The 13,440-nt window shown below is 35.9% G+C and overlaps 4 non-coding genes across 4 annotated transcripts; all 4 read right to left on the bottom strand.

Annotated features, from left to right (window-relative positions):
• Positions 1-512: 512 nt before the first annotated feature.
• TRNAI-UAU (transfer RNA isoleucine (anticodon UAU)) lies at positions 513-605 on the bottom strand. The gene is given in 2 exon segments: positions 513-548; positions 568-605. It is a non-coding gene; the product is annotated as a tRNA-Ile (tRNA).
• A 4,549-nt stretch (positions 606-5,154) lies between these two features.
• TRNAI-UAU (transfer RNA isoleucine (anticodon UAU)) lies at positions 5,155-5,247 on the bottom strand. The gene is given in 2 exon segments: positions 5,155-5,190; positions 5,210-5,247. It is a non-coding gene; the product is annotated as a tRNA-Ile (tRNA).
• An 812-nt stretch (positions 5,248-6,059) lies between these two features.
• On the bottom strand, positions 6,060-6,152 carry TRNAI-AAU (transfer RNA isoleucine (anticodon AAU)). The gene is given in 2 exon segments: positions 6,060-6,095; positions 6,115-6,152. It is a non-coding gene; the product is annotated as a tRNA-Ile (tRNA).
• Positions 6,153-12,712: 6,560 nt separating this feature from the next.
• Positions 12,713-12,805, bottom strand: TRNAI-AAU (transfer RNA isoleucine (anticodon AAU)). Its single transcript is given in 2 exon segments — positions 12,713-12,748; positions 12,768-12,805. It is a non-coding gene; the product is annotated as a tRNA-Ile (tRNA).
• Positions 12,806-13,440: the final 635 nt, after the last annotated feature.

Below are 13,440 nucleotides of genomic sequence, written 5' to 3'. Positions count from 1 at the left end.
GATGAGACACTTGCTGTAATGACTTCCACCCCATATGGGACTTGGACCCTGTGGCTTAGGAGGGCAGTGACTTATCCATTATGCCAGTGGTGCTTACTGATGTTCTTATTTATGACTGATATTTTTTTAATAGTCAATTATTTATTTTTGATGAAAAAGTGAAGCTGTTTACTGTGTTTTTTGCATTACCAAGTCCAGCAAGAAATGTGCTGGTACTATCCAGAGCTGTCAGTATGGATTATCATGCTATATTGCAGAAAATCAATTTGATGCAACTGCTTTACCAACAGTATGTTAATCTTTTCCATTGCTGTTTTGTTGGCTGACTGAAGGAAGATATGCAGTGCATTTGAACCAAAGCAGATGTGTGCTGACAAGTTAAATGCACAATCATGTTTGTGTTTTTTCTTTCTTTCTTCCATCCTTTGTAATATCATATTAAATATTAAGGTAGCAGTTTATAATCAATGACTAATGACATAAGAAAAGGAAAAAAAAACAGTATACAAAGATGCTCCAAGTGAGGCTTGAACTCACAACCTCGGCATTGCTCAACAAATACTGTCTTATAAGTACCGCGCGCTGACCAATTGCGCCACTGGAGCACTTTGCAGCATTAATTGGTTATGCTAGATGTGGATTTTATTCAATACAATCAGTACAGTCATAAGAATTGAAAAAGAAAATCATTTTTGGTGATGAATGATGAGCAACAAAGGAACATGCATGCCAGATGGCACTTGAATAAGCTGTCCACGGTGATAGAAAAGGTTTAAAAAACAACAACAACAATGTTATCATAATTAATGTCATATTTTAGCTTCTGTGGTCATTTTTTACAAGCTAAACACTGCAAGACTATTTTACAGTTGAAGCAAGGATAAAATATCAACTCTAGTGAAGAGACACTTGATGTAATGACTTCCAACTCAGACAGGACTTAAACCCACAACCACTGGCTTAGGAGAACAGTGCCTTACCCATTATGCCAGTGGTGCTTACTGATGTTCTTATTTAAGACTGTTAGGTTTTTAATAGTCAATTGTTTATTTTTGAGGAAAAAGTGAAGCTGGTTCCTGTGTTCTTTGCATTACCAAGTCCAGCAAGAAATGTGCTGGTACTGTCCAGAGCTGTCAGTATGGATTATCATGCTATATTGCAGAAAATCAATTTGATGCAACTGCTTTACCAACAGTATGTTAATCTTTTCCATTGCTGTTTTGTTGGCTGACTGAAGGAAGATATGCAGTGCATTTGAACCAAAGCAGATGTGTGCTGACAACTTAAATGCACAATCATGTTTGTGTTTTTTCTTTCTTTCTTCCATCCTTTGTAATATCATATTAAATATTACGGTAGCAGTTTATAATCAATGACTAATGACATAAGAAAAGGAAAAAAAAACAGTATACAAAAATGCTCCAGGTGAGGCTTGAACTTACAACCTCTGCATTGCTCAACAGATACTGTCTTATAAGTACCGTGCACTGACAAATTGCGCCACTGGAGCACTTTGCAGCATTAACTGGTTATGCTAGATGTGGATTTTATTCAATACAATAAGTACAGTCATAAGAATTGAAAAAGAAAATCATTTTTGGTGATGAATGATGAGCAAAAAGGAAACATGCATGCCAGGTGGCACTTGAATAAGCTGTCCACGGTGATAGAAAAGGTTTAAAAAACAACAACAACAATGTTATCATAATTAATGTCATATTTTAGCTCTGTGGTCATTTTTTACAAGCTAAACACTGCAAGACTGTTTTACAGTTGAAGCAAGGATAAAATATCAACTCTAGTGATGAGACACTTGCTGTAATGACTTCCACCCCATATGGGACTTAGACCCCCTGGCTTAGGAGGGCAGTGACTTATTCATTATGCCAGTGGTGCTTACTGATGTTCTTATTTAAGACTGTTAGGTTTTTAATAGTCAATTATTTATTTTTGAGGAAAAAGTGAAGCTGTTTACTGTGTTCTTTGCATTACCAAGTCCAGCAAGAAATGTGCTGGTACTATCCAGAGCTGTCAGTATGGATTATCATGCTATATTGCAGAAAATCTATTTGATGCAACTGCTTTACCAACAGTATGTTAATCTTTTCCATTGCTGTTTTGTTGGCTGACTGAAGGAAGATATGCAGTGCATTTGAACCAAAGCAGATGTGTGCTGACAACTTAAATGCACAATCATGTTTGTGTTTTTTCTTTCTTTCTTCCATCCTTTGTAATATCATATTAAACACTAAGGTAGCAGTTTATAATCAATGACTAATGACATAAGAAAAGGAAAAAAAAACAGTATACAAAAATGCTCCAGGTGAGGCTTGAACTCACAACCTCGGCATCACTCAACAGATACTGTCTTATAAGTACTGCGTGCTGACCAATTGCGCCACTGGAGCACTTTGCAGCAATAATTGGTTATGCTAGATGTGGATTTTATTCAATACAATCAGTACAGTCATAAGAATTGAAAAAGAAAATCATTTTTGGTGATAAATGATGAGCAACAAAGGAACATGCATGCCAGATGGCACTTGAATAAGCTGTCCACGGTGATAGAAAAGGTTTAAAAAACAACAACAACAATGTTATCATAATTAATGTCATATTTTAGCTTCTGTGGTCATGTTTTACAAGCTAAACACTGCAAGACTGTTTTACAGTTGAAGCAAGGATAAAATATCAACTCTAGTGATGAGACACTTGCTGTAATGACTTCCACCCCATATGGGACTTGGACCCCGTGGCTTAGGAGGGCAGTGATTTATCCATTATGCCACTTGCTGTAATGACTTCCAACTCAGACGGGACTTAAACCCACAATGACTGGCTTAGGAGAACAGTGCCTTATCCATTATGCCAGTGGTGCTTACTGATGTCCTTATTTAAGACTGATAGGTTTTTAATAGTCAATTATTTATTTTTGAAGAAAAGTTAAGCTGTTTACTGTGTTCTTTGCATTGCCAAGTCCAGCAAGAAATGTGCTGGTACTACCCAGAGCTGTCAGTATGGATTATCATGCTATATTGCAGAAAATCAATTTGATGCAACTGCTTTACCAACAGTATGTTATTCTTTTCCATTGCTGTTTTGTTGGCTGACTGAAGGAAGATATGCAGTGCATTTGAACCAAAGCAAATGTGTGCTGACAACTTAAATGCACAATCATGTTTGTGTTTTTTCTTTCTTTCTTCCATCCTTTGTAATGTCATATTAAATATTAAGGTAGCAGTTTCTAATCAATGACTAATGACATAAGAAAAGGAAAAAAAACAGTATACAAAGATGCTCCAGGTGAGGCTTGAACTTACAACCTCTGCATTGCTCAACAGATACTGTCTTATAAGTACCGTGCACTGAGAAATTGCGCCACTGGAGCACTTTGCAGCATTGATTGGTTATGCTAGATGTGGATTTTATTCAATACAATCAGTACAGTCATAAGAATTGAAAAAGAAAATCATTTTTGGTGATGAATGATGAGCAAAAAAGGAACATGCATGCCAGATGGCACTTGAATAAGCTGTCCACGGTGATAGAAAAGGTTTAAAAAACAACAACAACAACAACAATGTTATCATAATTAATGTCATATTTTAGCTCTGTGGTAATTTTTTACAAGCTAAACACTGCAAGACTGTTTTACAGTTGAAGCAAGGATAAAATATCAACTCTAGTGATGAGACACTTGCTGTAATGACTTCCACCCCATATGGGACTTGGACCCCCTGGCTTAGGAGGGCAGTGACTTATCCATTATGCCAGTGGTGCTTACTGATGTTCTTATTTAAGACTGTTAGGTTTTTAATAGTCAATTATTTATTTTTGAGGAAAAAGTGAAGCTGTTTACTGTGTTCTTTGCATTACCAAGTCCAGCAAGAAATGTGCTGGTACTATCAAGAGCTGTCAGTATGGATTATCATGCTATATTGCAGAAAATCAATTTGATGCAACTGCTTTACCAACAGTATGTTAATCTTTTCCATTGCTGTTTTGTTAACTGACTGAAGGAAGATATGCAGTGCATTTGAACCAAAGCAGATGTGTGCTGACAACTTAAATGCACAATCATGTTTGTGTTTTTTCTTTCTTTCTTCCATCCTTTGTAATATCATATTAATTATTAAGGTAGCAGTTTATAATCAATGACTAATGGCATAAGAAAAGTAAAAAATAAAACAGTATACAAAGAAGCTCCAGGTGAGGCTTGATGAGTTCAAGCCTCACCTGGAGCTTCTTTGTATACTGTTTTTTTTTCCATTTCTTATGTCAACCTCGGCATCGCTCAACAGATACTGTCTTATAAGTACCGCGCGCTGACCAATTGCGCCACTGGAGTACTTTGCAGCATTAATTGGTTATGCTAGATGTGGATTTTATTCAATACAATCAGTACAGTCATAAGAATTGAAAAAGAAAATCATTTTTGGTGATAAATGATGAGCAACAAAGGAACATGCATGCCAGATGGCACTTGAATAAGCTGTCCACGGTGATAGAAAAGGTTTAAAAAACAACAACAACAATGTTATCATAATTAATGTCATATTTTAGCTTCTGTGGTCATTTTTTACAAGCTAAACACTGCAAGACTGTTTTACAGTTGAAGCAAGGATAAAATATCAACTCTAGTGATGAGACACTTGCTGTAATGACTTCCACCCCATATGGGACTTGGACCCTGTGGCTTAGGAGGGCAGTGACTTATCCATTATGCCAGTGGTGCTTACTGATGTTCTTATTTAAGACTGATATTTTTTTAATAGTCAATTATTTATTTTTGATGAAAAAGTGAAGCTGTTTACTGTGTTCTTTGCATTACCAAGTCCAGCAAGAAATGTGCTGGTACTATCCAGAGCTGTCAGTATGGATTATCATGCTATATTGCAGAAAATCAATTTGATGCAACTGCTTTACCAACAGTATGTTAATCTTTTCCATTGCTGTTTTGTTGGCTGACTGAAGGAAGATATGCAGTGCATTTGAACCAAAGCAGATGTGTGCTGACAACTTAAATGAACAACCATGTTTGTGTTTTTTCTTTCTTTCTTCCATCCTTTGTAATATCATATTAAATATTAAGGTAGCAGTTTATAATCAATGACTAATGACATAAGAAAAGGAAAAAAAAACAGTATACAAAGATGCTCCAAGTGAGGCTTGAACTCACAACCTCGGCATTGCTCAACAAATACTGTCTTATAAGTACCGCGCGCTGACCAATTGCGCCACTGGAGCACTTTGCAGCATTAATTGGTTATGCTAGATGTGGATTTTATTCAATACAATCAGTACAGTCATAAGAATTGAAAAAGAAAATCATTTTTGGTGATGAATGATGAGCAACAAAGGAACATGCATGCCAGATGGCACTTGAATAAGCTGTCCACGGTGATAGAAAAGGTTTAAAAAACAACAACAACAATGTTATCATAATTAATGTCATATTTTAGCTTCTGTGGTCATTTTTTACAAGCTAAACACTGCAAGACTATTTTACAGTTGAAGCAAGGATAAAATATCAACTCTAGTGATGAGACACTTGCTGTAATGACTTCCAACTCAGACAGGACTTAAACCCACAACCACTGGCTTAGGAGAACAGTGCCTTACCCATTATGCCAGTGGTGCTTACTGATGTTCTTATTTAAGAATGTTAGGTTTTTAATAGTCAATTATTTATTTTTGAGGAAAAAGTGAAGCTGGTTCCTGTGTTCTTTGCATTACCAAGTCCAGCAAGAAATGTGCTGGTACTATCCAGAGCTGTCAGTATGGATTATCATGCTATATTGCAGAAAATCAATTTGATGCAACTGCTTTACCAACAGTATGTTAATCTTTTCCATTGCTGTTTTGTTGGCTGACTGAAGGAAGATATGCAGTGCATTTGAACCAAAGCAGATGTGTGCTGACAACTTAAATGCACAATCATGTTTGTGTTTTTTCTTTCTTTCTTCCATCCTTTGTAATATCATATTAAATATTAAGGTAGCAGTTTATAATCAATGACTAATGACATTAGAAAAAGGAAAAAAAGCAGTATACAAAGACGCTACAGGTGAGGCTTGAACTCACAACCTCGGCATTGCTCAACAGATACAGTCTTATTAGTACCGTGCGCTGACCAATTACGCCACTGGAGCACTTTGCAGCATTAATTGGTTATGCTAGATGTGGATTTTATTCAATACAATCAGTACAGTCATAAGAATTGAAAAAGAAAATCATTTTTGGTGATGAATGATGAGCAACAAAGAAACATGCATGCCAGATGGCACTTGAATAAGCTGTCCCCAGTGATAGAAAAGGTTTATAAAACAACAACAGCAATGTTATCATAATTAATGTCATATTTTAGCTTCTGTGGTCATTTTTTTACAAGCTAAACACTGCAAGACTGTTTTACAGTTGAAGCAAGGATAAAATATCAACTCTAGTGATAAGACACTTGCTGTAATGACTTCCAACCCATATGGGACTTGGACCCCGTGGCTTAGGAGGGCAGTGACTTATCCATTATGCCAGTGGTGCTTACTGATGTCCTTATTTAAGACTGTTAGGTTTTTAATAGTCAATTATTTATTTTTGAAGAAAAGTTAAGCTGTTTACTGTGTTCTTTGCATTGCCAAGTCCAGCAAGAAATGTGCTGGTACTACCCAGAGCTGTCAGTATGGATTATCATGCTATATTGCAGAAAATCAATTTGATGCAACTGCTTTACCAACAGTATGTTATTCTTTTCCATTGCTGTTTTGTTGGCTGACTGAAGGAAGATATGCAGTGCATTTGAACCAAAGCAGATGTGTGCTGACAACTTAAATGCACAATCATGTTTGTGTTTTTTCTTTCTTTCTTCCATCCTTTGTAATATCATATTAAATATTAAGGTAGCAGTTTCTAATCAATGACTAATGACATAAGAAAAGGAAAAAAAACAGTATACAAAGATGCTCCAGGTGAGGCTTGAACTTACAACCTCTGCATTGCTCAACAGATACTGTCTTATAAGTACCGTGCACTGAGAAATTGCGCCACTGGAGCACTTTGCAGCATTGATTGGTTATGCTAGATGTGGATTTTATTCAATACAATCAGTACAGTCATAAGAATTGAAAAAGAAAATCATTTTTGGTGATGAATGATGAGCAAAAAAGGAACATGCATGCCAGATGGCACTTGAATAAGCTGTCCACGGTGATAGAAAAGGTTTAAAAAACAACAACAACAACAATGTTATCATAATTAATGTCATATTTTAGCTCTGTGGTAATTTTTTACAAGCTAAACACTGCAAGACTGTTTTACAGTTGAAGCAAGGATAAAATATCAACTCTAGTGATGAGACACTTGCTGTAATGACTTCCACCCCATATGGGACTTGGACCCCTGGCTTAGGAGGGCAGTGACTTATCCATTATGCCAGTGGTGCTTACTGATGTTCTTATTTAAGACTGTTAGGTTTTTAATAGTCAATTATTTATTTTTGAGGAAAAAGTGAAGCTGTTTACTGTGTTCTTTGCATTACCAAGTCCAGCAAGAAATGTGCTGGTACTATCAAGAGCTGTCAGTATGGATTATCATGCTATATTGCAGAAAATCAATTTGATGCAACTGCTTTACCAACAGTATGTTAATCTTTTCCATTGCTGTTTTGTTAACTGACTGAAGGAAGATATGCAGTGCATTTGAACCAAAGCAGATGTGTGCTGACAACTTAAATGCACAATCATGTTTGTGTTTTTTCTTTCTTTCTTCCATCCTTTGTAATATCATATTAATTATTAAGGTAGCAGTTTATAATCAATGACTAATGGCATAAGAAAAGTAAAAAATAAAACAGTATACAAAGAAGCTCCAGGTGAGGCTTGATGAGTTCAAGCCTCACCTGGAGCTTCTTTGTATACTGTTTTTTTTTCCATTTCTTATGTCAACCTCGGCATCGCTCAACAGATACTGTCTTATAAGTACCGCGCGCTGACCAATTGCGCCACTGGAGTACTTTGCAGCATTAATTGGTTATGCTAGATGTGGATTTTATTCAATACAATCAGTACAGTCATAAGAATTGAAAAAGAAAATCATTTTTGGTGATAAATGATGAGCAACAAAGGAACATGCATGCCAGATGGCACTTGAATAAGCTGTCCACGGTGATAGAAAAGGTTTAAAAAACAACAACAACAATGTTATCATAATTAATGTCATATTTTAGCTTCTGTGGTCATTTTTTACAAGCTAAACACTGCAAGACTGTTTTACAGTTGAAGCAAGGATAAAATATCAACTCTAGTGATGAGACACTTGCTGTAATGACTTCCACCCCATATGGGACTTGGACCCTGTGGCTTAGGAGGGCAGTGACTTATCCATTATGCCAGTGGTGCTTACTGATGTCCTTATTTAAGACTGATAGGTTTTTAATAGTCAATTATTTATTTTTGAAAAAAGTGAAGCTGTTTACTGTGTTCTTTGCATTACCAAGTCCAGCAAGAAATGTGCTGGTACTATCCAGAGCTGTCAGTATGGATTATCATGCTATATTGCAGAAAATCAATTTGATGCAACTGCTTTACCAACAGTATGTTAATCTTTTCCATTGCTGTTTTGTTGGCTGACTGAAGGAAGATATGCAGTGCATTTGAAACAAAGCAGATGTGTGCTGACAACTTAAATGCACAATCATGTTTGTGTTTTTTCTTTGTTTCTTCCATCCTTTGTATTATCATATTAAATATTAAGGTAGCAGTTTATAATCAATGACTAATGACATAAGAATAGTAAAAAAAAAACAGTATACAAAAAGCTCCAGGTGAGGCTTGATGAGTTCAAGCCTCACCTGGAGCTTCTTTGTATACTGTTTTTTTTCCATTTCTTATGTCAACCTCGGAATCGCTCAACAGATACTGTCTTATAAGTACCGCGCGCTAACCAATTGCGCCACTGGAGCACTTTGCAGCATTAATTGGTTATGCTAGATGTGGATTTTATTCAATACAATCAGTACAGTCATAAGAATTGAAAAAGAAAATCATTTTTGGTGATAAATGATGAGCAACAAAGGAACATGCATGCCAGATGGCACTTGAATAAGCTGTCCACGGTGATAGAAAAGGTTTTTAAAACAACAACAACAACAATGTTATCATAATTAATGTCATATTTTAGCTTCTGTGGTCATTTTTTACAAGCTAAACACTGCAAGACTGTTTTACAGTTGAAGCAAGGATAAAATATCAACTCTAGTGATGAGACACTTGCTGTAATGACTTCCAACTCAGACGGGACTTAAACCCACAACCACTGGCTTAGGAGAACAGTGCCTTTTCCATTATGCCAGTGGTGCTTACTGATGTCCTTATTTAAGACTGATAGGTTTTTAATAGTCAATTATTTATTTTTTTAAAAAGTGAAGCTGTTTACTGTGTTCTTTGCATTACCAAGTCCAGCAAGAAATGTGCTGGTACTATCCAGAGCTGTCAGTATGGATTATCATGCTATATTGCAGAAAATCAATTTGATGCAACTGCTTTACCAACAGTATGTTAATCTTTTCCATTGCTGTTTTGTTGGCTGACTGAAGGAAGATATGCAATGCATTTGAACCAAAGCAGATGTGTGCTGACAACTTAAATGTACAATCATGTTTGTGTTTTTTCTTTCTTTCTTCCATCCTTTGTAATATCATATTAAATATTAAGGTAGCAGTTTATAATCAAAGACTAATGACATTAGAAAAAGGAAAAAAAACAATATACAAAGACGCTCCAGGTGATGCTTGAACTCACAACCTCGGCATTGCTCAACAGATACTGTCTTATTAGTACCGCGTGCTGACCAATTACGCCACTGGAGCACTTTGCAGCATTAATTGGTTATGCTAGATGTGGATTTTATTCAATACAATCAGTACAGTCATAAGAATTGAAAAAGAAAATCATTTTTGGTGATGAATGATGAGCAACAAAGGAACATGCATGCCAGATGGCACTTGAATAAGCTGTCCACGGTGATAGAAAAGGTTTAAAAAACAACAACAACAATGTTATCATAATTAATGTCATATTTTAGCTTCTGTGGTCATTTTTTACAAGCTAAACCCTGCAAGACTGTTTTACAGTTGAAGCAAGGATAAAATATCAACTCTAGTGATGAGACACTTGCTGTGATGACTTCCACCCCATATGGGATTTGGACCCCGTGGCTTAGGAGGGCAGTGACTTATCCATTATGCCAGTGGTGCTTACTGATGTTCTTATTTAAGACTGATATTTTTTTAATAGTCAATTATTTATTTTTGATGAAAAAGTGAAGCTGTTTACTGTGTTCTTTGCATTACCAAGTCAAGCAAGAAATGTGCTGGTACTATCCAGAGCTGTCAGTATGGATTATCATGCTATATTGCAGAAAATCTATTTGATGCAACTGCTTTACCAACAGTATGTTAATCTTTTCCATTGCTGTTTTGTTGGCTGACTGAAGGAAGATATGCAGTGCATTTGAACCAAAGCAGATGTGTGCTGACAACTTAAATGCACAATCATGTTTGTGTTTTTTCTTTCTTTCTTCCATCCTTTGTAATATCATATTAAATATTAAGGTAGCAGTTTATAATCAATGACTAACGACATAAGAAAAGGAAATAAAATAGTGTACAAAGATGCTCCAAGTGAGGCTTGAACTCACAACCTCGGCATTGCTCAACAGATACTGTTTTATAAGTACCACGTGCTGACCAATTGCGCCACTGGAGCACTTTGCAGCATTAATTGGTTATGCTAGATGTGGATTTTATTCAATACAATCAGTACAGTCATAAGAATTGAAAAAGAAAATCATTTTTGGTGATGAATGATGAGCAACAAAGGAACATGCATGCCAGATGGCACTTGAATAAGCTGTCCCCAGTGATAGAAAAGGTTTATAAAACAACAACAGCAATGTTATCATAATTAATGTCATATTTTAGCTTCTGTGGTCAGTTTTTTACAAGCTAAACACTGCAAGACTGTTTTACAGTTGAAGCAAGGATAAAATATCAACTCTAGTGATAAGACACTTGCTGTAATGACTTCCAACAGCTGTCCACGGTGATAGAAAAGGTTTAAAAAACAACAACAACAACAACAACAATGTTATCATAATTAATGTCATATTTTAGCTCTGTGGTAATTTTTTACAAGCTAAACACTGCAAGACTGTTTTACAGTTGAAGCAAGGATAAAATATCAACTCTAGTGATGAGACACTTGCTGTAATGACTTCCACCCCATATGGGACTTGGACCCCCTGGCTTAGGAGGGCAGTGACTTATCCATTATGCCAGTGGTGCTTACTGATGTTCTTATTTAAGACTGTTAGGTTTTTAATAGTCAATTATTTATTTTTGAGGAAAAAGTGAAGCTGTTTACTGTGTTCTTTGCATTACCAAGTCCAGCAAGAAATGTGCTGGTACTATCAAGAGCTGTCAGTATGGATTATCATGCTATATTGCAGAAAATCAATTTGATGCAACTGCTTTACCAACAGTATGTTAATCTTTTCCATTGCTGTTTTGTTAACTGACTGAAGGAAGATATGCAGTGCATTTGAACCAAAGCAGATGTGTGCTGACAACTTAAATGCACAATCATGTTTGTGTTTTTTCTTTCTTTCTTCCATCCTTTGTAATATCATATTAATTATTAAGGTAGCAGTTTATAATCAATGACTAATGGCATAAGAAAAGTAAAAAATAAAACAGTATACAAAGAAGCTCCAGGTGAGGCTTGATGAGTTCAAGCCTCACCTGGAGCTTCTTTGTATACTGTTTTTTTTTCCATTTCTTATGTCAACCTCGGCATCGCTCAACAGATACTGTCTTATAAGTACCGCGCGCTGACCAATTGCGCCACTGGAGTACTTTGCAGCATTAATTGGTTATGCTAGATGTGGATTTTATTCAATACAATCAGTACAGTCATAAGAATTGAAAAAGAAAATCATTTTTGGTGATAAATGATGAGCAACAAAGGAACATGCATGCCAGATGGCACTTGAATAAGCTGTCCACGGTGATAGAAAAGGTTTAAAAAACAACAACAACAATGTTATCATAATTAATGTCATATTTTAGCTTCTGTGGTCATTTTTTACAAGCTAAACACTGCAAGACTGTTTTACAGTTGAAGCAAGGATAAAATATCAACTCTAGTGATGAGACACTTGCTGTAATGACTTCCACCCCATATGGGACTTGGACCCTGTGGCTTAGGAGGGCAGTGACTTATCCATTATGCCAGTGGTGCTTACTGATGTTCTTATTTAAGACTGATATTTTTTTAATAGTCAATTATTTATTTTTGATGAAAAAGTGAAGCTGTTTACTGTGTTCTTTGCATTACCAAGTCCAGCAAGAAATGTGCTGGTACTATCCAGAGCTGTCAGTATGGATTATCATGCTATATTGCAGAAAATCAATTTGATGCAACTGCTTTACCAACAGTATGTTAATCTTTTCCATTGCTGTTTTGTTGGCTGACTGAAGGAAGATATGCAGTGCATTTGAACCAAAGCAGATGTGTGCTGACAACTTAAATGAACAACCATGTTTGTGTTTTTTCTTTCTTTCTTCCATCCTTTGTAATATCATATTAAATATTAAGGTAGCAGTTTATAATCAATGACTAATGACATTAGAAAAAGGAAAAAAAGCAGTATACAAAGACGCTACAGGTGAGGCTTGAACTCACAACCTCGGCATTGCTCAACAGATACTGTCTTATTAGTACCGTGCGCTGACCAATTACGCCACTGGAGCACTTTGCAGCATTAATTGGTTATGCTAGATGTGGATTTTATTCAATACAATCAGTACAGTCATAAGAATTGAAAAAGAAAATCATTTTTGGTGATGAATGATGAGCAACAAAGAAACATGCATGTCAGATGGCACTTGAATAAGCTGTCCCCAGTGATAGAAAAGGTTTATAAAACAACAACAACAATGTTATCATAATTAATGTCATATTTTAGCTTCTGTGGTCATTTTTTTACAAGCTAAACACTGCAAGACTGTTTTACAGTTGAAGCAAGGATAAAATATCAACTCTAGTGATAAGACACTTGCTGTAATGACTTCCAACCCATATGGGACTTGGACCCCGTGGCTTAGGAGGGCAGTGACTTATCCATTATGCCAGTGGTGCTTACTGATGTCCTTATTTAAGACTGATAGGTTTTTAATAGTCAATTATTTATTTTTGAAAAAAGTGAAGCTGTTTACTGTGTTCTTTGCATTACCAAGTCCAGCAAGAAATGTGCTGGTACTATCCAGAGCTGTCAGTATGGATTATCATGCTATATTGCAGAAAATCAATTTGATGCAACTGCTTTACCAACAGTATGTTAATCTTTTCCATTGCTGTTTTGTTGGCTGACTGAAGGAAGATATGC

The sequence above is a fragment of the Pseudophryne corroboree genome, chromosome 4 (assembly GCF_028390025.1).
Source record: "Pseudophryne corroboree isolate aPseCor3 chromosome 4, aPseCor3.hap2, whole genome shotgun sequence".
Classification (NCBI taxonomy): domain Eukaryota; kingdom Metazoa; phylum Chordata; class Amphibia; order Anura; family Myobatrachidae; genus Pseudophryne; species Pseudophryne corroboree.
The sequence above is the reverse complement of the archived record's forward strand: the minus strand, read 5'-3'. Positions and strand labels throughout refer to the sequence as shown.